The sequence below is a fragment of the Cydia strobilella genome, chromosome 14, assembly GCF_947568885.1.
Source record: "Cydia strobilella chromosome 14, ilCydStro3.1, whole genome shotgun sequence".
NCBI lineage: Eukaryota > Metazoa > Arthropoda > Insecta > Lepidoptera > Tortricidae > Cydia > Cydia strobilella.
This window is the reverse complement of record NC_086054.1, coordinates 6,102,008-6,130,004: the sequence shown is the minus strand read 5'-3', so window position 1 is coordinate 6,130,004 and position 27,997 is coordinate 6,102,008. Positions and strand designations below refer to the sequence as shown.

The 27,997-nt window shown below is 36.1% G+C and overlaps 1 protein-coding gene across 1 annotated transcript in view; it reads right to left on the bottom strand.

The window, feature by feature from the left end:
- Nucleotides 1–21,424, bottom strand: part of LOC134747112 (uncharacterized) — a 327,747-nt gene extending 306,323 nt beyond the window's left edge. The window contains exon 1 of the mRNA XM_063681689.1: nucleotides 21,209–21,424. The gene's annotated coding sequence lies outside the window, so the exon portion shown is untranslated. The remainder of the gene's footprint in view (nucleotides 1–21,208) is intronic.
- Nucleotides 21,425–27,997: the final 6,573 nt, after the last annotated feature.

The following is a 27,997-nucleotide window of genomic DNA, read 5'->3' as shown; positions in this document are numbered from 1 at the left end:
AAAGAACCCAAAAACACCAGGATCTGTGAGAATCAGGTTTTCAATATTTAATTTAGAAAACGGACAACTACCGACTGGGCTAGAATGCCATAAAGCTGCAGAGTTAAGTCACCCCCCTGCATAGAAATTTGTTTACTGTACATTGATTATGCATGATAGAAAAGAAATCAGCACATACCTAAATTATCTAGGGTTCCTTACCTCAAAAGGAAAAAACGGAACCCTTATAGGATCACTCGTGCGTCTGTCTGTCCGTCTGTCACAGCCCATTTGCTCCGAAACTTCGGACCAATTGATTTGAAATTTGGTATAGATATGTAAGTCTGCGACCCAAAGACGGACATGTAACGTCAAAAATGAATTACAAACATAGGGGACAATTTTGGGGGGTAAATAACAAAATTAAAAAACAAAGTTTTGCAAACTGTGTTGTCTTACATATCAAATGAAACGACTCGCTTTGAGAATCTAAGTTGTTTTTTTATAATTTTTGGATAAACAGTTTAGAAGTTATTCAAGAAAATAGGCAAAAAATTACAATTCCCCCCCCCCCCCCCCCGCCCTTTATCTCCGAAACTGCTAAGTTAAAAAATACACAAAATAGTTCTTTGAACCCTTGAAACGCGAGTCTGTCTCGCACTTGACCGACTTTTTAAATAATAGGTACATTTGTCGTTACATTATTTTCACGTGAATAAAAGACCCCGGCCTTGTCCAAAAGTATTAACCACCCACGCGTCTTAATAAAAAATTCAGGCGTTAATAGACTTTCTATTTCTATTTTATAGTTCTGAGTTCGAGAAAAATCGCGACCAAAAATTTAAAAGCTCTTTTGGCGGTCGAACAAACCTTTAGGTTGTAAGTTCTGTAATCGTTTTGATAGAGTTAGACCAAGATAAGTCTGCAACGATTTTGATAGCACACGCAGTGCAAGTGGAATTTATACTTCATAATTTCATAGAAGTTTGATATTTAAAATAACACGCACTGCGTGTGCTATCAAAATCATTGCAGATTTATCTTGGTCTGACTCTATCAATTTTCTCTATTCGACCATTTTAATGGTGCGTTTTCGAATGGGAGGTAAGGGCGATGGAACAGGCCCCGTAGACAACATGCCAATCGCTAACGCTCCGTAGCGAACGAAACGCAACTTTCATTGTCACACTAATATGGAAGAGTGGTAGAGAGACACAAAGCGATTCGATGGCGAAGCGATAGCGATTGTCACCTTGGCTAGGCCGCCAGGACATTCCTTACAATCGGTGTTAAAATTGTTTTCACCGCAGCAGCTCGCAAGGGCTCTTTTTCTTCAAAAACTGATGAAAAAATTGGATTTTAAATTATTGATTGATTGACATATTATAAGTGCATGGAAGCCCTCGATTCACTCAGTCAATATACCTACTCGTATCCACTTAAATTAGTCCTCAAATAGAATTCAGTTGTGTTAAGTCAGTTCAGAGAGCACGAAATCTGACCGGGCTAAACGGCTGCGACCATCGATCGGCCGTTCCGCAGGCCGGTCACGTCTCTCTTCGATCCTAATATAATTAGGAGGAGGACCACCTTGCTTTGGACCCGTTCACAGATCTTATCTGCTAGACTCAATTCCTGCAAATCTATTGCCTTACTATGACATAGATATTATCAAATCGAGAGTGAATTATCTTAGGTAAGAATATTCCATCCTAGACCACATCAGCACTAAACTTACCATCAGGTGAAATTGTAGTCAAAATTCAATAAAAAATAGATGGAGCATAAATGAAAACTCGCAGCTATCATCATATCTATTAGCGCTCTAAGACTAATTTAGTATGAGAGCGTCAATGGTCAATGACACATGGTCGCGTTCATTGACACATGGTCGCGTTCATAATTATAAATTGTCTCTGAATTCTGTTTTTCTTTTTTCTCTTGTATATTTGTTTATGTCGTTTGTTTCTTGTGTATGTCGTTTGTATTTTGAATGCGTCCAAGTCATCCCGGTATTTCCTCTTCAGTCTGCCTGCATCCCGGCCTGCACCATGGTGTTCCGTGGGTCCCACTCAGTATAATTAGATTTATGTACCGTAATACCGAGTCATAGTGAAATCCCGCTAGATCTCATTACTGTCACTGTGACAAACTACGACATGGCAACGAAATCAAATTTCTTGAAAGTACTTTGGTTAAGTGTACACGAGTAGGTATAATGCTTCATAATGCGGAGTCTTTAGAAGGTAGTCTATGGAGCCGTTCATTGTAATATTTAACAACTCGACTACCTACGGCGACGAGTCACTTGGTGTGCGTTTAAAGCCGGGTAGCCTAAAGCCCGTCACAGACGGAGCGATATTATACCAAAAGATATCTTATAGCAAGGCATCTTAAGATACCTTGCTATAGTATAGCTCTTTTTTTACGATATATTTTGGTATATTTCGTCTCTCTAACAATGTAGGTGCTAGACAGTAGAGAGCGATGTGTTGTCGTGTGTGGTGCTTAGCTATACTATAAGATATCTCACGGCATCTTAAGGTATCTTAAGATTTACGATATATTAATGTAGGAAGTGAATGCGAAAGTAAAACTCACTTTTAAACTGAACTTGGTATATAAAAAAAACTATTTAAAGAAATATCAAAAATTGACATAACGGCACGTCTTTCTAGTTAGCTCTCGGAAACATATCCCAATGGCGGAAGGCCTGCACCTTATTATCTAAAAAAGACAACTCACTCATGCTATCTATCTCATTCACTCTCAATACGTCATTCATATGTTCAAAAAAAACGACGAAGCGCTGCGAGAGGAGGTAGGTAGTGCCCTTGCACTTCGCTTTACTCACTACCGTGTCCCCAGATGAATAATGATACTATATTGTTCCTGTATCAACCGTTTGTAAACAAATTAACTACTGTCAACCGTGTTTGAGATGCGCGTCAATCACCAAGGCGATTGTTAAGGTCATATCAAAACCAGTTCAACAACCATAACAAATTGTTAAATTTAAATCGATCTCCAGGTAAGTATCTATCTACTCCTGCACGGGGAAACAAAACGAACAGTTTATAATTGCTCATTATATGTGATTCTGCATAAACATAAACTCAAAGGCCAAAACAGCTGAAGCAGATAAATGAAACCGCAACCTCCTCGAGACGAGCCCGTTTATTGTTTCAACAGAATGCACAGCTTTAAATAAAACTATGCAACTTCGCAATTAATGACTCGAATTATAATAAGAAACTGTTATGTTATTGTAGCATATCACAATAGGCTTGATGACAAATTTTTATTTATGGTATCAATCGATCAGGATTGTTTTTGGGATCAAATTTAATGTCTATATGGGACCCATTGCATTAAAGCAATACAAAAGTCAGAAATGATAGTCAAAGTCCGATAGTCGTACTTCACTCGCGAAACGCTCCTAACAAAACGATAAGTGAACGTGACGTCAAGGTCACTGTGAGCCCATCTTGAACGTATGGAAAATAAGTAAAATTGCGATTTTGCCGGTGAAATATTGCGTTTATGCATATAGTTGCATTACAATTTTTTTTTAGATAAAATGCAAGGAATCGAATGGTATCTCTATTTCATTACTTTTTGCAAGTAAAAAAAAAACTTTAAATTTTGAACCTTTTAGATCCTGTATTTTTTTATCATTTCCATATATTATTTTAATATCCACATTATTGTGATAAATTGCTCATTTGCTATCTATTTTACTAGATTTTTTTATAAAATTCAACATGTGTCATCATCCCTATACTACATGTATGTAGCCATAGATATACTATATGAATATGAGAGCATGCCGCTTGAGTTCGACTATGGCGTCAGTTGTGAATAAACCGCCAATGAAGTCACATCGTGTTTCTTTATATCGCCATATATATGTATACATACCATTTGGCGCAGTCGGCAGGATACGAACCTATGCTCCCAAATGTCATTAATATAATATTAGGTAGGTATTCCTATTCTATCGTTTTTAAGCGACTTAACCCTTTATAGAGTACAATAAGATTATTATGAATAGTAGAAAATGTTAAGTTTTGAATGATTCACGGTTAGTTTCACTAGACTTATATTGACCGGGATATAGACCCCCCGTGAACACCCCCACAACGACAACATGCCTGTGAACAAGATGCATATAACTGCGTCGAAATATCGGGAGCTCATAAACAATACAAAAGGTAATCACGGTCTTTATCCCGGTCAATATAAGTCGTAGTACTAGTAGATAATATTACCATCCTATAACGTCATCTTTTTGTATTTCTCGAGCGAAGCAATTATTAGGCAATCAGACAATGAGGCCCCAATTAAGGATTTCTTTAACTTTGTCCGTAAAAGGGGTAAAGATGTTTTAATTAAGTTATTTTTAGTGTTCCGTGCAAAACTTTGTTTTGACAAACGGAACACTTATGGGATCACTTCGGTCTTGCAAATCAGTTAAAACCTCAATACTACGTACGGTACGCTAACGCGCTCGTAACACCATTGGAGGTGCAAGTGTCCACAGGCTCTTTACTATTAGATACCTAAGCCTTAATCTTTTGAACGCCAATAACACCTAAAATCGTCGTAAGTAGTCGTACCCATAGCGCCATGAACAAGTGTTATAGCGTACTCTCTCAAAGTAACCTTCACACTTTTAAGTAAAGTTTACATTAGCTCGCTTACGCCCGTGACTTTGGCGTGTTAGCGACGTTTTTGTTTATGACGTAAAGCCGCCGCCGTCTTACACTTACAATGTCTAAAATATAATCATATTTAGTTGCATGTCTTCGATAAAATTCCTCGGCAAAAATTAATAGAGAAGCCTCAAAATTGTTTGTACCAAAGTTATGTTTTACGAATAAATATACCGCCTTCATTTATTATCAAAGGATTTGTTTGCCATAATTTGTATACGCTGGCCCAAAGGAATTCTTAAACAAAATCGAAACTGGAATAAACATAATGAATTTTCCTTCAAAGGCCTGCACAAAGGATGTGACATCTTCCACTGAAATAAATCAGGAAAAGATAAAACAGTGTAAATTGTACTCTGAAGATCATCATCATTAACATAAGTTATTCTCTTGTCAGTGGAGTATCTTCCAGCTTTCCCTATCCTGCGCCAGCTCTTTGAGTTTTTGATACGACACTCTCAAGGTCTCAAGGTGACTCGACGACTCTGAAGGTAGCATTACGATATATAACTTTACTGTGGATTGTGTTCTTAAGGCCAGAGCACACCGGCTGCGTGTGCGTACTTATATTATATATGCATATTGTCTTTCTTTCTACACCTGTCAACTGTGGGTCAGGTACAGCAGGAAAACGTACAGCGCCATCCGTGTGCAGTATAATAATATATTCCGGACACTGATGGGGCTGCCGCGTTCCTGCAGTGCCTCCACCATGTTCGCGGAAGCCAGAATTCCTGACTTCTTCGCAGTGATACGCGCGCGCATTGCTTCCTTCTGGGAGGGTATGCGCCGCTCGCAAAACACCATTTTCATGTCGGTTTCCGCTGGCTTTCCGTGCACCAAAACGGGAACAAAAAATAGTGTAATTTATGCTATTTAAATTGTTCAACTTATTTTATTTTATTTTATTATTAAGTACAACTTCTTTTGGCGCTTTGTAAATTGTATCTTGATATGGGTGTACGAATGTACTTTTTGTCTGAAATAAAACTTTATTTATTTTATTTTATTTATATTCCAGCATAATCGGCTAATAGTTCCAATATTACAGTGAAATAAAAGACACTTCATTGTCTTAAATAATACGGCTTCGAGCCCTAAAATATTCAAAAAGCATGAAACTTGGTATCTATGCATGTAGCTTGTACGAAAAAAAACGGCTGGCAAAAAGTTATAAAGTGATTGATGAAATCAATACTTTGAGCTAAGGAGCCGAACTATAAATCATAATAAGTACCATAGAGTTACTTATACTAGAGCGGTACTGTCATAGTAAATTTTGTAACCCCAGTAAATTCACTGCCATCTGTCGACACACTTTAAAACTAAAAATAAATATTTATAAAAATACGATAAAATGTATTTAAATATGGATAAATGATTTTTTTTATTTGCATTAATTATTTTTATATGATTTTGACCCATGTTCTTTCGTATGCGTTAAAATTATAAATAACAAACGAAACAGTCAACGCCCTATATACGAGTGTAGGCCAAAACTAGTGGCGCCATCTGATCGAGAATCAAATTTTCGTGATTTTCGAGGCACGTTTTTTCCTTAGACTGTATCCATCTATTACGGAGTTATATCTATCTTTGTAAGTATCTATACTTCCGTTGCACATTGCTTAATAAGGTAAAACGGCAAGTCTAGACTAGTCACTTAGTCTCATTGAATAGACTGAGAGAGCAGGTCTAAAAATAAAGCACTTCCAATCCATCCAAAGCTCAGTGTTTACAATCCCTTAGGTGATTTAGCAACTTCATTTTAGTAAGTACTCATTTATCTTTTGTGTTTTTTTTATTCTTCAGTGAAACTACCTACTTTAGGCTGTGTTTTCGGGCAGATAAGTTAAATCAAATTGTATTTAGCTTACCGCTACAAAATACAACAGGCACCATACACTAATAGTGATTAAAAATATACCCATACAAAACGTGGATTGTTTCAAATATTTAGGTAGTTTAATCACAAAGAAATCCAGATGTACACCCGAAATTGTTACATAAAAAAGGATAAAAACTCCCCAATGTCCTTCTCCGGGTCTCAAACTATCTCCATAGGTACAGGTAGGTAAATCGGTTCAGGGGTTAAAGCGTGAAGAGGTAACAGACAGACAGTTTGTATTAATAATATTAGTATGGATGGGGTATATTGCCGTTGTTACTCATATGTATGACTAAAACCTTATAAGCGGGTACAAAGCCACAGAGAGCTTTCATAACGATGTTAAGTAATATGTGCTTTGAGTAAGTTCTGTAACTCTGTTAGCTTAAACTATAACAGTAGTTAATATTACTTCAAGACACGCGTTTACCGCAGTGAAGAGCGTACAAAAGTAACAGACAGTACAGACTTTCGCATTAATAACGTTAAGTAGGGATAATGAAATTATGGTGGTTCATTTGAGTAACATTTCCCGAAAGCCCAATCTAATTTGGACCTTTAATCTGATTGCTAAAATTGAAATTCAATGGACACGTGGCCGATAAAAATGCTTGGAAGTATTTCTTTGACGTCTGACTCTCAAGAAGGGTTTTATGGTTAACCATTTTGGATACGTGAGACAACACTAACCATTTATTTATAAATACTAAAAGTACCGGTCAACCCATATAGTACACCCATTTTTGTGGAATATTTACACTGAGATTAAAATAAGTTTTTAGCGAGTCTATCGCGACGTTACACAGGAGTCAGATTATAATTGAATAATTTGTTATGATCGAAATTAAACTATCGCGAGATATATTTCAAAATATTTAGATCACAACGCAACGCAAGGCAACGTCGTCGCGCGTGCAACGACCGACGAGGCGGGCGGCGCGAAATACAGCCGCCGCGGACATTCGTGTCTGAGGAAGGACTCCCGAAGAGTCCGAAACATGTCGCCAAAGGCGACTAAAAATAATAGTGAGTGAAACCGTAGTGATCTAAATATTTTAATTTGTTATGGTTTTGAACTGGTTTCGATACGACCTTGACGATCCAACTTTCACTTGTATCGAGAAAAGGATGCCGTAAAGCGCGACATGTGACAATACGTAAAGGGCGCATGCCCTAAGTATTTTCTGCAGTACGAAATAAAAAGGAACATTGCAAAGGGATAATAAATTAAGGTGACGTAGGTTTACGTACTCAAGTAGGTGGACTTGGTAACTTTTTCTTTAGTGTATAATATCTATTTTAGTTTATAATTTATATATAGTAGTGTGACTACTTAAAAAACACAAATCAAAATATTTCATAAAATAATTTGATTTGTACCCTACTTGGAAGTAGGTTCATCTAGCAGTTTTTGAAAAATCGTAACGCTTTTTTAAGATAATAAAACGGTTGCTAAAAATATGAATAGCAATCAGTCTCATGTAACTTAATTGATTCGAAACCTAATTTCATGACTATCGCTCGATAGAAAATAAATCACGAACTTAGGCCTAAAAGTTTTAGGCCTAAGTTCGTGGCTAGGCTAGGCTAGGCTAAAACGCACCTTAAAAAATTGTAATTTTTTTTTTCAAAAGCTAGCGGAAATTTCTAATTTCTAAACTGCGCGTGTTATTTTTGATCGAACAAATCGCTAACGTTTTTTAGTCTCAGTAAAACCCATTCAAAATAAGAATTCAAAAACATGATAATAATCCGCGATCCCGGGCACGCATGAGCTTCTCACTCACGCTTACGCTTAGTAAGAGCAGGCGTGTCTCACTGCGCGATTTCGTCGCGTCGCTACAAGTACCTGCGGCCGCCTCAATTTTGAGGTTTTGCCATAGTAATTGCCGCACACCGCTATGGAACGGACGCCTGCACGCGCATGCGCCGCCTGGCGCGTAGTAGACGCGTTTTGTTAGTGAATCTTCTGTACCTAGTACTATTATATATTCTGTGGTAAGACTGAGAGAAGAACCTGAACCCACGGGGCCTTAAATGAAAAATCAGGCTATACGCGCATCCGAACTCAGTAGAAACGACTTTACTCGTTTAGTACCTATGAAAATAAAACCGGGAAGCAATAAATAGAGATTGGATAGTCATAGTTTCAATCCGCTCTCACGGTTAGGCCTCTTTTATGGCCTAGCCCTGTTTCCTATTCCCCTCTGCTTATCGAGCGTTAGTCTCATATACACGATGTTTTTTTAAAAACTCCGTTAACTTTAGGGAATGGCTAAGTACATTTAAAGAAACTGAAGGGCATAGTATTTTTTTTTTCGTAAAAAGTAATTAATAATCTTGTAACACACAAGATAATGTCTATCTTTAAATCCACCAAACAATTGAAAACTATGATATATAATAATGACATTTCGAATATCAATCGTCGGAGATAGTACTGTGGGCATCGTGCGCGGTATGTCTATACTTATTTTTTTCAAAATGTTTGTTTAATTTCATTAAACAAATGAATGAAGGACGTCATTCAATAATATGTTTTTAGATGTAATTTCTTTAATACATTTTATTGCGTTAGCTTTGACAAATCAATCTATATAAATGCAATAAATGAATTATGAATTATACGCGTAACTTAGAAATCCGTATAAATAGATGTAATAATATAGAAAATCACGTTTGAGAGGCAAACGCTATCGAAGCATTCATAACCACATTGCCGTATTTTAATATAATATGAAAAGGCGTAAAAGCTATGAACTTTAACTGTATTTGTGACCTTTAGGAATGGAACGGCCATATAGTAAAGTTTATGAGAAATATAAATTTAATTGCTCTAGAACCTTTGCTCTTATTGTTCATGTGTTTGGATTGCACGTATTTTTAATATTTATTACCTACAAAAATAGTGCTAGTTCATAAATTTGTAACTGATTAACATTACTTGCTAGAATGTTCAGTATTATTATTCAGTTTGTCCATATTTATTACATAATACTAGTTTAATTTAAGGGGCAGTAGGTTCAGAAAGGGGAGTTTAAAAAAAGTCGGAGAGCTTTTTTGGATCACAATACGGCTGCCATAAATGTAAGTAGCAATATTGAGGCCTATTTCAAGAGACGGTATCGATTCCACTACTGAGTTATTGACTTCCGCTTGATAGAAAAAAATCACGAACATATCTAAAAGGCACTTTAAAAATTTGTTTAAAAATTATGCACAAAAGCTAAAAATATGAAAATAGCTTCTAAAAATCGTCAATATCATGTTTAAGAGAACGTATCGAATACTTTATTTATTTAAACGTACAAAAAATTAAAACACCTCGCACTTCCACCTCGCTCACGCTTACGCTCAGTGAGAATGAGACAAGTAAACGAACTTACTGGGCCTTAACTTCTTATTCTCTATCTCGCGCGCACTGATTGATTCAAATTATATTTTTAGGTTTTAAATATTAAATAAAGGCTAACTGGATGGACCTGAAATATGAAAGAAATATGTATTAATATTTAAAAATATAAAACCAATATTTGTGATGCGGTATTTACAAACGCGCTCTTCCACATTTGACAGTAAATTTAAGGAAGTACATGTGTACAGTAAAATGTATTCCGAAGATAAATAAAAACGAATAAAACATTTACAGTTATAGAAATTTAGTTCAACATATTAAAGGTTTATTCACGTCGTAATGGTTTAGCCAAATTAAGCAATAATTCCACATGCGATGTTCCCAAAAGTTGTAAACTTGGGTTTTGTGAAACACATAGGTATTACGTTTTCTACACCCTTAGAGGTCGTAGACATTGCGATGTCTAGCCGAAGAAACATAAAATCACATTGCGTACTAAATAAACATGCCCAAGAATGTTATTACAGAATAACCGAAGATTTCTTAGAGCTGAATGGACCTATAAATAACTGTAAGACCGTTATGGACTCGCTACACGAGTTTCTAGGCTTTTTATATGTCCTATGCCTATTTTTGTTTATACATACTTATATGACGATCCTTATTGGGAGAGAAAATTATTTAAATTTATTTTATATTTTTTGGTATGTAATTTTGACGATCATGATAAGAAGATAAGCATAGTTTTGACAATGATGCAAATTTATAGTGTAATTTTTATCCTGAAATAAATTAAATATATTAATAACGGGTCACTCACGTGTTTTAAGTCGAAAACGCTCGACATGTTTCACTCCGTACCGAGGAGCGAGGAGCGAGGAGCGAGGAGGAGGAGGAGGAGCGGAGAGGAAGTCGAGCGTTTTCGACTTAAAACACGTGAGTGACCCGTTATTAATATATTTAATATGTCTATGTCTACGGAAGTTTTGTTATTAAAACTGAAATAAATTAATCTAAATCTAAATCTATCACTTGCAATTTAGAGTAAATAATTTACTCGCTCGACAAAAAAAAGGGGGTAATTTTAGGGGTAGTTTAGTACCTGTCAAGCCATTTAATGCATTATTGAGCCTAAAATTACTGCACAAAAATATCGGTAATATTTTTATAGCATATGACTAGGAAGACTTCCGAGGCATAACAGTCATAGCTATAAGCTAATAGTAAAAGATGCTACAATATGACTCAAAAAGTACATAAATCTACAGCTCAATTTAGTCCTATATACAGTATATATAGTAATAATCTTTATCGCTCAAAAATTTATACAGTAACATTTCATTCAAATTCCTGAATTATTCATACTTTTGCAGTGCCTAATAAAGTATAGAAGATCAGGTCCCAGGTAGGTTAGCAATGCCATTTTCTTTCCAATATTTATGATGATCGTTCTAATATATATCTTCGTTAATACTCAATTCGAAGCAGCCATAAGCTCAGTCAAGCCTTCCAATAAACAACGGGTCGTAGAACTTTTGAAAACTACGCAAAATACGTGAAAAAGTTGGGTAATTTAACTGAAACTGATTTAGCCTGCAACCGCAAAATGGTTGGGGAACCCAAGAGGGGATTTTTGTAGTTACTCGAGCGCGTCAGATTAATATATGAGTGATATCTTGCTACCCCGTGGAGTTTACCTTAACCACTTTTAGCCGTCTGTGTTGAGCCGTTGGTAGGTTCAACAACTCCTAAAGCAAAGTAAGTAATTTTACTCCAAATTAATGCTATAATTGTGCTATTACTAACTCTGACAATTATTTGTACACATTTCATTAATCTGACGGTTACAATGTGAAAATCAGGCGTCGAACTTGTGATCGTCAGATTAGAGAAATGCGTACAAATAATTGTCAGGATAAGTTATAAAAAAATTATAGCATTAACTTAGACCAAAACGATCAAATCCACAATCTACTTAACGATTTTTAACCCTCCACCAACCCCCCTAAATTTTAAAAATATCTGTACACTTTCCTGCTCGCTAGAAAAGAAAACTTTATATAACCTTTTTTTCTTCCTATCATCTAATATTTCGATTCCAATAGGCCTCTACGCTACGCTCGAGTAACTACACATTTAGCATCGCCGGCTCTCCAGCTATAATGGTTCTATCGCGTGACTCAAATTTTGGATTTCAATCCAACTTATTTCAGAGGCATTCAGTTTTCATGTGTTTTGATATAGATTTGCGGAAAAGTTCTTTCGAAATGTATAATCATGGAGCATAATATATGTAAGAATTGCTAAACGTGTGTGGGCGGGACTCATTAGGCACTCGTAGATTTAATGGCCGATGGAGGCCACAAAATGTACAATAATGACCGCAAGGGACGTAAAATAGAACGGAAATTGTAAAATACACGAACAATCGCATCAAAATATTTGCGGTGCCCCTCAGACTTAACCACAATATACCCACGGGAGCCACTGTATTGACAGGTTATACAAAAAATAAAGAAGCCGCGTCGCCAATGTAGTGCATCCTCGGGAACTAAAACCAAAAACATTACATCTAAAGAGTAGGAGTACCAGCGCCAAAGAAGGCCCGGTTCTTAAGCTTACCTAACCTTAAACATTTCATACTTTTATTATAAGTGTGAATGGGTTCAAATTTTGCGTTAATATACCTGCTGTCACAATGCGGTCAAACATTAATATATGCAAAGCAGTACTACCTAACACCCACACACATCAAAAACCACTCACGTGAAATATTACATCGTAAACTCAAACAATGAACAAAATGCCGTGAATTAAACTCGAACACTTTAATACAAACCAATACAAACTAAGGCAATTAAAATTAGAGTTTTGAATGATTCACGGTTAGTTTCACTAGACTTATATTGACAGTATAAAGGTAATCACGGTCTATATCCCGGTCAATATAAGTCTAAGGCAATTAAAAGTTTTCACCTATCTGATTTCGGGTCTTATTAATATTGGAATAACCTTTTTGAAAGTTGGTACACACGAAACAAATAGGATAACTAACGTGATTTGGCACTTTACAAAGGTTTTAACTTTGTTGTTTTGAGATAAAATAAAACTCGTTATTTTCGTAAGACTAAAACTTTTTTGTTATCGAGACTTATAACGTGTGAAATAATAAAACAAGTACCTAAAAAACTATGTACGGTATCATTATCATTATTATTTGTACGGTTTCACTTTCAACTGTGGTTACTCATAGAAATCCGAATTAAATAGAAACTGGTAACTTTAAGAGTCGTACCTACTCAGATTAAGGCCTACCTCACCTGACCTCAACTGATTTAATACGAATCTGTCCTTACGGCCTAGCCAAGGTGACAATCGCTTGCGCTTCGCCATCGAATCGCTTTGTGTCTCTCTATCACTCTTCCATATTAGTGTGACAGTGACAGTTGCGTTTCGTTCGCTACGGAGCGTTAGCGATTGGCATGTTGTCTACGGGGCCTGGCCCGCCTAAAGGGTACTTCTGAATGTCTGTCAAATTAAATCAGTTTGACAGTACTGGCTTCCCTCGAATGCGGCTGACCCTAATTTACGGGCCTTTATCGCGTTGGTATACCTAAACTCTAAAATAACCTTCGACGTTTCGAGGACGGCGTTATCCCCATGGTCTCGGAGAAGATTTTTGGCAGATTTCAGAGACCACGGGACAATGCCGTCCTCGAAATGTCCGAAGTGATTTTAAAGTTTAACCCTCTTATTCATAAAACTTTACGGGCCTGATTTAGTTAAATTATGTTTTATCCCTTTCTTACAAATACATAAATCAGAATGACAGATAAAGAGAAACGATTCATAGCTAATTCAGGCCAGTAACGCGTTTATGAATAGCTCCATACGTATACGCGTTTAGGTACGGAAAACGTTTGGGCACGGAATCCTAAAAATGACCACCCTATCATCTTTTTGTATTTTTTCTATAAGTAGAATTTTTTAGGAGTATAAGGTTGCGATGAGGCTAGAATTGAGGATTTATTATAATTTTTTTTTTTCAACTTGTAAGTAACAACAAATCGACTGATATTGTATTCTTGGAAATTGGCTCCGTAATTCCGACGCCACAGTAAACTACATAATATTGATTCACATAGACTGCTAAATTATAATCCTTCCTGGTTTTATCCTTTGACTTTGCCGTAGACCGGTACACAAATTAACATGAATTCTCTATGAATTTAAGACTTATTACGGCGAAGCAAAAACTAGCTGCTCTGCTGAATAAAATATAAGGCTGCAGCCAAAATTGCTAATGCTAGAATATTTGATGCTACGAAATCTATTTAAAGTATAATGCTGCCGCCAGAGAGAATTTAGTATTCGTAAATAATCCCAAAATTTCTGCTAAGCATTTTGGCACTGGGGGCTGTATTTTGTATAGAAACTTTAATGAACATTTGTAGTCTGGCTGGCACATGCTTAATTTTGTGGTCTGAGCACCACCGGACCACCAAAATGGTACGGTTTTACGGTAGTAACCACTTATAGTTTAAAATTTCGCAACGAATGGTCCAAACGAGAGCCGTAAAGCAAAATATTTTCATGAATGGAAGCAAAACTCAAATTGTATCGGATGGTAAAGCAATAGTCGACCCTAAAAGTGTAGCTGAAAAATTTAACGACTTTTTTATTGACATTACTAATAGAATACAAAAACAGGCGAAACAGTGTTATAGTATAGATCAAAGAAGAGATAGCTTATTCCTATACTCAGTAAGTACCGAAGACGTTATCAAAGCAATAAAGGCGTTAAACAACACGAAAGCCACGGGGTACAATGGGATATCTACTAAAGTCCTAAAATTATGCGCCACCTCGTTATCAGTACCTCTTAGTCACATAATAAATCTGTCTTTTTTGCAAGGTGTTTTCCCTGAACGGTTAAAATTATCAATAGTTAAACCACTTTATAAAAAGGGGCCTAAAACAGATTTAAATAATTACCGTCCTGTCACCCTGATACCAGTCATCTCAAAGATTTTGGAGAAAATTATGTTCGCCAGGTTATCAAATTTTATAACTAAACATGAAATTTTGAGTGATTATCAGTTCGGTTTTAGAAAAAATTGTTCAACAACCTTAGCATGTTTTCACTTAATAAAAACTGTAATGGAAAGTTTAGACAGTAAAACTCCTATTGTAGCTGTATTACTAGACATGAGTAAGGCATTTGATTTTGTGAAACACGAATTATTATTAAATAAGCTATATAGATATGGCGTAAGAGGTCCTGCATTAGATTGGGTAGGCAGCTACCTCAAAGACAGAAAACAGTGTGTGGAAACTACAAATTTTCTTGGCAGAGATAAAATTACCTATAGATCCAGCTACAAAACTAACTTATATGGGGTACCACAGGGCAGTATATTAGGCCCACTGCTGTTCCTGTTGTATATAAATGATCTCCCGAAGGCTATGAAGCATAGTTGTTTACTCTTTGCAGACGATACCACACTACTTGTAAAATGTGACGATGTCGAATCATTTGAGCAAACCATTAATAACGCGATAACAGATATAGTAAATTGGCTTGATAGTAATAATTTAAATATTAATCCTAGTAAGACAAAAATCATACAATTCCAGACATATAAAAGTAAACATATTTCGATGAATATTACCTACCAGGACTCCCATATAGAGGAAGTACAGTCAACCGCATTTTTGGGATAGACCATAGATTGTTTTTGCAACTGGAAAGCTCATATCGACGGTTTACGAATTAAATTAGATCGTTTTGTATATGTCTTGCATCGTATTCGCAATGTAGTGTCGGAATCTACAGCTATGACAGCCTATCATGGATATGTTGCATCGCAATTAAGATATTGCATAATTATGTGGGGGAATTCAGTGGACTCAGACATAATTTTTAAGACCCAAAAGAAATGCATTAGGGCAGCATGTGGAGCCGACTTCCGAGAGCCCTGCAGACCATTGTTTACAAGCAAAAAAATATTGACATTACCCGCCATGTACATATACGAAATTTGTATTTTTGTTAGGGAAAACCTGTCTTGCTTTAAAACAATTACTATGACATCAAAACGAGGTGCTTATAGGAATAAACTTTTCATGCCGACAACAAATCTTTCACTTCCTAAGAAGAATGTCTATGGAATGGCAATACAAATATTTAATTGTCTTACTGATAGTTTTAAGGAACTACCAATTAATTTATTTAAAAGGAAATTGTATAAAAAATTTAATGGAAAATTGCTATTATTCTATTGATGAGTTTTTGGAAAATTGTGACTTGTAAGCATGATAATCGTATTTAAAATTAATAATTTTAAATTCATAATATTACCAAGTAGGACATTAATTATCAATTTCATTTTCAATAATTTTTTGACTGTTTAAAATTGTGCCATATAGATTATAACAATGCATGTATGTACATATAGCTCTATGGGTAATGGTTAAGTTAAATTTAGGTATTGAATATTTGTACGCCCGACTATGGTAAAATAAGGAATGATAATGAAAACTTTGTATACCACCTGTTTTGTACCCTTATTTAAACAAATAAATATATTTGATTTGATTTGATTTGATTGATTGATTGAAAAAACCCAAACAATACCGAAGAGAATATTAGTATTGATATGAATTTTGGAGCAAAGTAGGCATATTTTCGACGACCTCCTAGCTTAGTTGCTAGTGAGACTCTACCTATGAAGTAGAAGGTCCCGGAGGGTATTTATTTGTGTGTTCACCACTAACATTTTGTTCCTGAGTTATGGATGGTATCTATGTATTCAAGTTAATACTTATCTAAGTATAATAATATAGTTATGTATATGAGTCGTGTAGTACCTATAGTACAAGCTTTGTTTAGTTTGGGGATAGGTTGATGTAAGATTGTCCCCAAATATTTATTTATTTGTGTTATTTTATACTTATTAAACTTAATGACTTTACATTAACACAATTAAATAATGATTGTGATACTCCATCAGCACAAAGGTTATTTTTGGTTGAAAATACACATCTTGTACTACTAGACAAATTCTGAAACGACAAAAAACATAGACATATCCATTTTTTTTGTGACAATTGTACAAACTCGAACCTAACTGAACTGAATGGAACAATTGAACAAAAAAGACAATAACACTGTGTGTGTAAATTAAATCAGTATTCAATTGCGTTGTGCGTGGTGCATTTATCTAGTTCCCTGGCTAATGGTTTTTTCGATACAGGCTACAGTTTACTAGAATGGGCTGAAATCGGGTTGTGCAAATATGTAGCTACAATTACTCGAAACTTTTGACGAAATGTTCACTTATTTGCTATAGAAATTTTGTATTTACTTTAAACTGGAATGTTATAACTGGGGCAAATAAAGTACCTACGTACATAGGTAACACTTAAGGCTTTGGAGACGAGTCAAGGATCGATATATACCAGTTAAAGATCTCACAATAAAAATAACTAGCATTAAGATAGGTGTGTATAACATATATTTACATATTGGACCAAGAATGTATGAAATCGTGTTTCCTGCAGTATATATATAATAGTTTAGTAGTAGAAGCTAGTTACTTACCCACTAACTTCACAGAAACATTGACATTATAATATTCGAATTTAAAGTGTCGTGAGTCATACTAACAGGTAATTATACGGTTTAACACATATTCTAGTCACTCGCGCGACATGTTTTGGAGAGCCTAGGTGTCGCGCGAGTGACTAGAATACGTGAGTTAATCCGTATTTATAATCATCTTAGTGACATTTTAATATATTTATGAATATTCACGACAACCACATCCCCACACAAATTACTTGGCACCTGCCCTAAAAACTCCCACGTGTTCTGATTTTAATATTTCAGCACTGGACGACATCACAGTGTTTGACAAATAAATAATAAAACGTGAAGTGGAACAGGACCACAAACAAATTTAAATTCAGGCTTTATTACTAATACAATTGTGAAATTTGTGGAATTCGTGTTTACTTAGCAATGTTGTACTAAAAATTGGTTTTATTTCCTTTTGAATATTTTTTCAATATAAACAATTATGGTGGTATGCGAAAACATTATATAGGTATATGTAATATATTTTACCACACCAGCTTTTACCCACAAGAGTGGCAAAGTAATTAGATGCAAATTTTAAATTGTGCCCTCATTTTGGCAGGTGGAATTAATTAATTGACTTTTAAGTGATGATTTTGAATAATAAATATTTGATAGCGTTAATTTGAATATGATTTGTAATGTTTTACAGTTAGTACTTTCCTCGTGTTGGTGTGGTGAAAAATGTTGTGTTTCACTCGGGGGCAAAATTTAACTCTCGTGCCTTGAAAACCTCGCAACGCTAAAGACTTTTCTAATTACTCGGAACGCTCGTGGTTCAATATTGGAATCTTTCGCTTGCTCGGGGATCAGTATTAGCACGAATAGTTAATCAACAACTTTGCCCCCTTGTAAAACAAACAACTATTATTCCATTTCCACTGCCTACGGAAATCAGAATACAGTTACGTTTATCTACGTCTCGTTGATCTACTTAAATTGTGAAGTTTTTTTCTAAATAGCCGTAAGAGACTAGGCGGTTAAGCGTACGCATAAGTTTACGTCTAAGCCCAACTACATTTTGGTAATAAATTATATTAGACCTATCAATAGATCTCATCGGAAACCCAGTTCGTGCGGGCCTCAGGTATATAAGTAGGTATCTATACCTACCTATAATTAGCGGTATTCTTTAATGAGTCTGCTCGGTGGATTTGATATGCAATTAAGGGAAATGATAGCTCAAAAAAATTAAAAGTAAAAACTTCTTTAAAAAAAAGCTTAGGTATTAAATGCACTAAAATAAGTTTTTTATTAAAACTCAATTATCTTGATACAAGATTTTATCGTTGACTGTACTTTTTTTTCCATAGGCAACTAATACTCATTGAGACAATTCTAACAACCCCAAATACAATTACGTTGCGTCATTTTATCACAGAGTTCCTATAGCCACCTCCTGTCTCCATCGTCAGATCAGCTCGATGGTACTTTTTATTTTTATTTATTAAGTACAGCCACATCGTATGTATTACATATGTTGCATTGAAATTCTGTCAAAGTACTTCACCTGATACAGTACGACAATTAAGGACCATGATTATGGATGGTATAGAAAGGATCGCAATCTCTTATGGCAGAATTGTTGTAAAAGTGACCGCGTTAAGCTTTAAATAATAGTTCCTAATCTCTCCGGTGGCGCTAGTTAGGCTCTGGGACATGAGTATAACATGAACCATATAAGGCAACAAATAACCCGTCCAAATTACGTAGGTTGTTTTTGGTAGTATTTCGGTGTATGGTGGCGCCGCCTAATTACTGTTTTTTGATGGACACTTTTCATACATAGAGATTTGGCTCCTTTATACAGTCTCCATGACCATGATATTGCATTGTCACCCAACTTACATGTAAACTGTATGTAAATTTATAGCTTCATTGGAAGTCGGGGAATGGGTCAAATTTAACATGCAAGATTTGACTTTCAACCAAATAAGTATGTGACTAACAATGTAAGAAAAATATAAAAGTTCATTCTAACCTCGAGTTAGTTATTGAGTTGATTTAAATCTTTACAAGTGTATTATAATACACGTGAAACTGCAATAATTTAGTTTTATCGAGTTAAAGATGTATAGTAGAACATTTCAGTGGCACCCAGTAAACCCCTTGAGACTGAGTTTTATAGTTTGTCAAAAGGCTGTCTCATTTCAAACATATCTATATCATATCTTGACATATCTATAATAATTCAATGTTTTTAAGAATAATAATAACTGCATCAATAAATTGCTCTGATATTTAGATTAAGGTAATATTTAAAACTTGACAATTTAAAAGTGCTTGTTGCTAGGCCTATTTGAATAAAGATTATATTGACTTTGACTTTGACTTGACATAGACAGAGAGAATCATAATATCTTTGTCTTACACTAGTACTAGCACCCAAGAGAAAAAGGATAAGTATAGTTTTTTTTTTGTTCTTATTTACTGACAATTTGGTTTGACCTTTATATGATTCGTCTTTAGGTCTAGGGTCTAGTCTTTAGGGCCTTTTATAAATAAAATAATAATAAAAAACATTGTAGGATATTCTTACACAGATTGACTAATTCCCATAGTAAGCTCATGAAGGCTTGTGTTGTCGGTACTCAGACAACGATATATTCATTAGTAATAGAAAACAGGCATAAGGGCATTTATCTCTGCTCATCACACAAATAAATGCCCTTACCGGGATTCGAACCCAGGACCATCAGCTTCATAGGCAGGGCATAATAAATGTGTTTTAGAAACGAACATTTCAACTGGAAGTAATTAAATACATTATTAAATATTTACTAGTCGTAAGTTAATTTGACTTATATATCAATCGAATCAAATAAATTTAATGGCTTAAAATGTATATTTCCGGAACAACCTAATCCTCTTTTCCTCCGTGTAAACACATTTAAATAAATATACTTCAGTGAACCTATTTGTAAAAGTAGTAAAAAAAATACAAAATAAATAACTTGTTGATTAACGAACATTCAATATTTATCTTTGTTAATGGAAAACAACGTTCCTACTTAGTGTCGGAAAATGCACTTATTTCGTTGGAAAAATAAAAATGTAAAACAAAGTCAATTAAAAATAACAGACATTACGCCTCGAGTAAGTATGAAAAGCTTGGATATTTTATAAAATAAATTCTTTAAAAGTATTCTTAAGAGTAGTCTTCAAACTGGATTCCGTATTGCGTACCGTTTCAATTTAATAAGTACTTAGGTGTCAAGGTATAATATAGCCTTAATAATTACTTTGATATAAAATTATAAATGTACCTTTACTTTTTATTACGATAGGAGAGTTTTAGACAATATTTTTTTCGTACATATGTCATTATTTTTGACTGCGCCTAAAATTTCGTCCACAACGTAAGCCAAGTATATTTGCATGCCATTCTATATTTTCCCATTTAAAATATCAACCATTTCTGCATACCTTTCTACTTCGCATGTTAATTAGCCACCATAGAGTTCTCATGCCGACACGCAACGCCAACTCGCCTGCATATACCCTTATATATAGCAAACCCAATTTTATTTTCACACCCTACCAAATAAACTTTTTAAGAGTTTAAAATTATAGGGTAAAAATTCCTACTCTAATCATAACATCAATAAATAATGACCCTAATAAACACCTACCTTGTTAATTTGTTATCGCACCATCGCAATCCATAACACATAAAAAAAACACTCGAAAAACTTCACAAACACTGCACTAAAACACCCAATTTAAAAAGTTTCGAACACCCGCGAAACAACGAAAGTTAACGTTACGATATTAAATTTCGAACACCAAATTGCAGGTCTTTTGTCAACACAAATATTAGTTTTTTTTTTATCGCGTAATGTACAGACGAAGGGCGAGCGTCGAGCGTGCGACCGCCTCCATCTACGGAAAGCTGCGTACTGGTGTACTGAGGCCTGCAACAAATAGCGCTAGAGATAGGGACATTTTCATATTTTCCGTTGTTTCCTAGTTTTAGAAACTCTTTTAGTTTCTAACATAATCGTATTTTGTGTCAGAAAGAGTGTGGATTATAAAAAAGTTTTAAACAAGTGTTATTGTTGCTAAAATGCGACGTAAGTATTGAATACAGCCAAGTGCCAAAGCCCATTTGATTTTTGACCACAAAGTATGATGTACATTTAAATTAACTCTAGTCCAAACTATAGTTTTTTTTTCTAGGTTTGCTATGTTATGTGCCATGGATGTATCAGTAAATAAATAGAAACTGAAAAACCGGCGAAGTGCGAGTCGAACGAAGGGTTCGGTAGCATTACGCAATAAACGGCAAAAAAATCACGTTTATTGTATGGGAGCCCCACTTAAATATTTATTTTATTCTGTGTTTAGTATTTGTTGTTATAGCGGCAACAGAAATACATCGTCTGTGAAAATTTCAACTGTCTAGGTATTATTACTTAAGTACATTACACTTATCGGCATTAGATATCATTATTGATATACTGCTAGCTACGCGGCGTATCGTTTTTTCTACAGCCGCAACATGAAAAGCCTATGCTGAGTTCAAGTAACCCGCTCGGTGGGTTCTCTGTTTGTAGTTGCTTTCCGCTACAAAACGGGAAAATGCTGAGATCTACGACGAGCGTAGCGCAACGAAAACGTTGGCAGTGAAAGTTGTATATGCTATCAAGCGCTACGACGAGCTACGAGTACGCTTCATGCGTAGCTGCGGTCGTAGCGCTTGGTAACGTGAAAAAAAGCGCTATAATATTATGTTTATCTAACGACCCGTCTCGGCTTCGCACGGGTGCAATGCTGATGTATTATACATATAAACCTTCCTCTTGAATCACTCTATCTATTAAAAAAAACGCATCAATATCCATTGCGTAGTTTTAAAGATCTAAGCATACATAGGGACAGACAGACAGCAGAAAGCGAATTTGTTTTATACTATGTAATAATAATAATAATAATTGATCGCAGCGCCGAGCCGTGCTCGTCGACATCACCATCCCCCATGATGAGAATCTCGTGAAAGCCGAGAAGGACAAGTCCAGTAAGTACCTAGACTTGGCTCACGAGATAACCGCCATGTGGGATGTTGATTCGACGATCATTGTCCCGATAGTCGTTTCAGCGAACGGTCTCATAGCGAAGAGTCTCGACCAACACCTTGAGAGACTCGCTAGGTGGTTGGATCAAGGGTCAGATGCAGAAGGCGGTGATCTTGGACACGGCGCGGATAGTCCGCCGGTTCCTCTCTCTGCGGCCCTGACCACCGGCAGCTTGGGCCCTACCCCGCTGCTGGCGGCACCCTAGGTTAGGTTTTTTATAATGTGTTTATATATTTTTTGTAATGTTTTGTAAGTGTTTTTGTATTTTACTTTTATATGCATGTTATAAAACCCTAACCTAAGACTTAAAATAAATAAAGGAAATAATAATAAAATACTTAATTGCACACTACAAAATAAAAGTTACAGAGACTACATTGGAATTTAACGGTGTAGGTAACAACAGGCGGACTTATCGCTAAACAGCGATTTCTTCCAGACAACCTTAACCTATGTAGTGATGGTACGGAATCTACGGAACAAAACCTCCTCGCACTTGGCCACAATATTTTTATATATTCCACGTTACGACCAAGTGTGTTGAAAAGTATAGCTAAACCTTTAAAAACCCTGTCGCAATGCGCTATAATGATTTAACACGATGTTTATTTTTAGGGTTCCGTACCCAAACGGTAAAAACGGGACCCTATTACGAAGACTCCGCTGTCCGTCTGTCTGTCTGTCTGTCACCAGGCTGTATCTCATGAACCGTGATAGCTAGACAGTTGAAATTTTCACAGATGATGTATTTCTGTTGCCGCTATAACAACAATACTAAAAACAGAATAATATAAATATTTAAATGGGGCTCTCGTACAACAAACGTGATTTTTTTGCTGTTTTTTACGTAATAGTACGGAACCCTTCGCGCGCGAGTCCGACTCGTACTTGGCCGGTTTTTTATTTGTATAACCTTTTTTCACTTACCTATTAGTTTTCATGAATTATTTGGTCTATTATTAGACAAAGTAAATCTAAAGGTATTTAATCATTTCTGTCAACTGTCCCTGAACGTCGGAAGTGACTCTTGTTTAAAGTTGGCTCCCGTTTTTGTCGAATCACCGAAGTAATTTTCTCCCCCGCTTCGTAACCTTAACTTTTAAGATATTAACGTTTTAACAATTCGAACACGTTTCAAGTCCATAGGTATTTCCCAACAACGAGGTTTCATTGTTCGTATTTAAACATTTTTCAATGTCTTGCGCAGGCGCGGCTTCCTCTAAGGAGCGCTTGTGCAGTGCACTCCCATAAAATTATAGTGCCTAATTAATATATTACTCTTTAAGATCTATCGTACAAAAGTCAATACCAATTAAATAATTACCTTTATTCATTATAAGTTTATAGACGGCCTATACTACTCGGCCTACTCCTATAATTTCATAGGAATCATAGGTAACGCGCGAAGCAGAGCGCTTTGGATTGCGCTCCTATGAAAAAGATTTAGTACATAAAATCAATAGGAAATTCAATGAGAGCGAAAGAGAAGTTTCGCTACTGTTCCGCACGTGAAACAGAAGATTTTCTATGAAGAAAGAGGTAAAATTGGAGCGGCGCTCCGTAGCCCGTTTGACCTTGCGCCCTCTCGTCGAATGCGCGCGCATTGTGTGCGCCATATTGTCACTTGTTTGTAAACAGACCTTAGTTAGTAGTCAATTTTAAAGTACGCGCGTGAATGGAATTTTGGCATTTTTTTATTATAAATAATTAACCAAGAGTTTAAGCAGTAAGTGCACATAATTTGTTTGTTGTGAGGTGTTTAAAAAGAATGAATTTAACGGGAGAATGTGAAAAAGTTTACAAAATCGACTCGAGTTCAATATAAAAGGAAAACCTTGAACTTTCGTAACAATGTTCGTCAAAAACAAAAACTTATATGTCATTAAATAAGATCAATATGAAAAAACACCGTGGTTGTGTTATGTCGCTGTGATAAAAGTAACTAGGTGTTTTAGTTTATCGTGTTACCTACCTAAGTACATGTATGTACCTAAGTATATGTCTTGTTTGGAGCGGGCGCGGGCGGGCCGGGCGACGGCTGTGCGGTGAGTTTGCTTGGACCGAAACCGATGTATTAACAATTTAGCACATATTTCCATAAAATTTGAAAACAACATTCACAACCTAGAATCCATTTATAAAATGAACTGCAGTTAGCGTCTATCGGTCGTCAAGATATTCGTAATAGCGAAATTCTATAAGAGAGTTCAATGACCGTATTTTGTGTCGGTTAATTCAATGTGTAGTTTTTTACTGTGATAGTGAACACCCATAATATAGAATCACCAGCCGCCGCTGGTCTTGCGATACACAGATTTTAGTAGTTTATGTGACTGCTACATAATGAAAGGCAATAAAATACGATTGTAGGTTTATGAAACGAATGAAATGAGCCTGGTGACAGACAGACGGACAGCGGAGTCTTCCTATTAGGGTTCCATTTTTATTACCCTTTAAGTACGGAACCCTGAAAATGGTGTCCCACAGTATGGGTATGTTCCCCTAGCTGTAGTGTATGTAGTGTACCTAGAGTCATCGCTTAATACAAAGGCAACCGTATGAACCGTAAGCGCAATGCGGGCGCAACAAAGGGTGTCAAGTTAAAGTTTCTCGACAAAACACCCTGTCTGATCCACACGGATTTGTAACATGTACAACGTATAATATCTTCTTCTTCTTCTTCAGGCCTTATTCCCATCTCTATTTGGGGTCGGCTCTCCTAATCCTTAGTCTCCAGAGTGGTCTTTTCTGGGTCATCTCTGCATCCGTGTTGGAGTTTTTGAGGTCTTTCTTTATGACGGATATCCATGTAGTTCGAGATCTCCCGCGATGCCCTGGTCTCGGTTCAAGTTCCAGCACTTTTCTTGTCATGACCACAGGCCTCCTCATGACATGACCATACCAGCGAAAGCGTACAACGTATAATATGTATACGGTAAAGATTTATTTTCTACTAAACAACTATTAGGAATAAGTAACAGTGGGATCATACTTAGATACTCGTTTCATAGCTCTTCTGTGGTGCACGTGCCGCGCCTTCTGGCCGAAGGGTGTCGGGTTTCGGAGGTTCCGGGGCAAACTGCCGAATCCGGCACAAGAGCAGACGATTCATTTCATTTCATTTCATTTCATTTATTTCGTTGTAAAGTCATGTACATAGTAAATCCAGCTGTTATTCAATAAAATACAAGTCAGACCATGACACCCTGTAAGGGCAAACAACATTAACTTAAAAACTAAACTATACAAGTCTTTCCATTTATAAGTAACAATTAATAATATATTACAAAAAAAAATTTATAAACTATCGTCATTAAGAAAATCCTTAACCGAATAATAACATTTATCTATTAATAAATTTTCTAATTTGTTTTTAAACACTGCGTTGCGAGTTTCTAGCTTAATATAATTGGGAATTCAACGGAGCCGCTCCGTTTTGTCGCCTATAGAGTGTTTAGTTTTTAAGTACATTTTTTTAATGTCATAAATACAAGTTCAAATTTATTAACATGTCACACATTTCACATAAGTTTATAAAATGCACATATATGTTAGTCTGTTTAATTTTAAATAAAAAAGCGACCAAATGCGATTCGGACTCGCGCACTAAGGGTTCCGTACCATTACGAAAAAACGGCAAAAAAAATCACGTTTGTTGTATTTTATTCTGTTTTTAGTATATGTTGTAGTTGTTGTATGTTGTGTTTTTAATATATGAGATACATCCTGGTGACAGACGAACAGACAGACAGTTTAGTATTTGTTGTTATAGTGGCAACAGTAATACATCATCTGTGAAAATTTCAACTGTCTATCACGGTTCATGAGAGATGACAGACGGACAGACAGACAGACAGCGGAGTCTTAGTAATAGGGTCCCGTTTTTATCCTTTGGGTACGGAACCCTAATAAATAGCACTAAAACTTACGTCTCGTTTAGGTTTGCGGTTATATAAAAATAGTATAGCTGTATAGCAACGAATCGCTTTGATGTCTCATAAAGAGTAGTTGATTTGACTGGTTCATATACTACCTATGGATAGGCAATCAAACAGTGGGCAAAATAACGACCGAAATGACCTCTCTTAAATATAGTCCCTTCTTAAATAAGTCATATCGACATGTTATGCGGTAAATTGGGTGGAGCATGCTTCGCACTGGGCCGGCTCGCGCGTGTCGTATCGCGGCATGTCGTGAGAGCCAGCTACTTCGCGACGGTTCATTCGCTGCTACAGTACGGTGTGGAATTATGGGGGCGCGCGGCGGACTGGCAGCGCGCATTCAGACTTCAAAAAACAGCCGTGCGACATAGCAATCTACGTACACATGAACCAATCTGAATATAAAACACGCGCGGACTCCGGTCGCCCTTTACGGAACCCAAGCAAACTGCTTCCGGTGCAAAGAAGACTCGCAGGGTCGAACAAGGTAACACACGTAATGGGTCCTACTATTTACAATAGGCTACCTGAGACAGTCACTTCAGCTCCTTCATTGATTAGTTATTACCCATTAGAAATATAATAAACAATATGAGTATTAGTATTAAAGATTTCCAAACAGCCAGACAATTCCACAGAGTGTTATTTTTTAGCCACATTCTGTTGAAGGAATTAAACTTTTCACATTCGGCGGGTCAGCTCTTAATGAACAAACTTCGGGATCTTGTTGAAGAGCGATTCGGAACAACCGGCACTGGCCGGATTACGTGTCGACATGTACAGATAATCTGGTTGCTGGTATACATTTTTACATACGGTCACTTTTATATCTGACATACCTACAGAGTTAACAGTGTTTTGGACCTTAAGGGGAAATTACATTTTTCGTGCAGGTATATTATACTGTTAAATCGTACTATACCTACAAACAGCAACACTCCTAACTGTCCATCGGTCGACCTTATTACGAAAGACATAAGGTCCACCGATGTACAGTTAACAGTGTGAGCGATGGTACTAAAAAAAGTGACGTAGTCAGAAAGTGGCGTCCTCAGAATGTGACGAACTCAGAAAGTGACGTACTCAGAAAGTGGCGTTCTCAGAATGTGACGTCCGCAGAATGTGACGAACTCAGAAAATGACGTCCTAAGAAAGTGACCTACTCCGCCCGAACCGACTTTTTCGATATCAGCCTCCATTAAATAGGTAAATTAATTTGTATAATGCCTCGCAGATTCTAGGCTTCGCAAGTGAGCCGTAGTAAAATTCAGGGACAACGCTATAAGAGGATGATGACGATTTTTATTATTTATTTTTTTGAAGCTGAGACATGTCTTTGTGTGTGCCTCGAGTGGCAGGTAGTTTTCCATATTATAATTAACTCTAATGAACTCTATCGCTATTG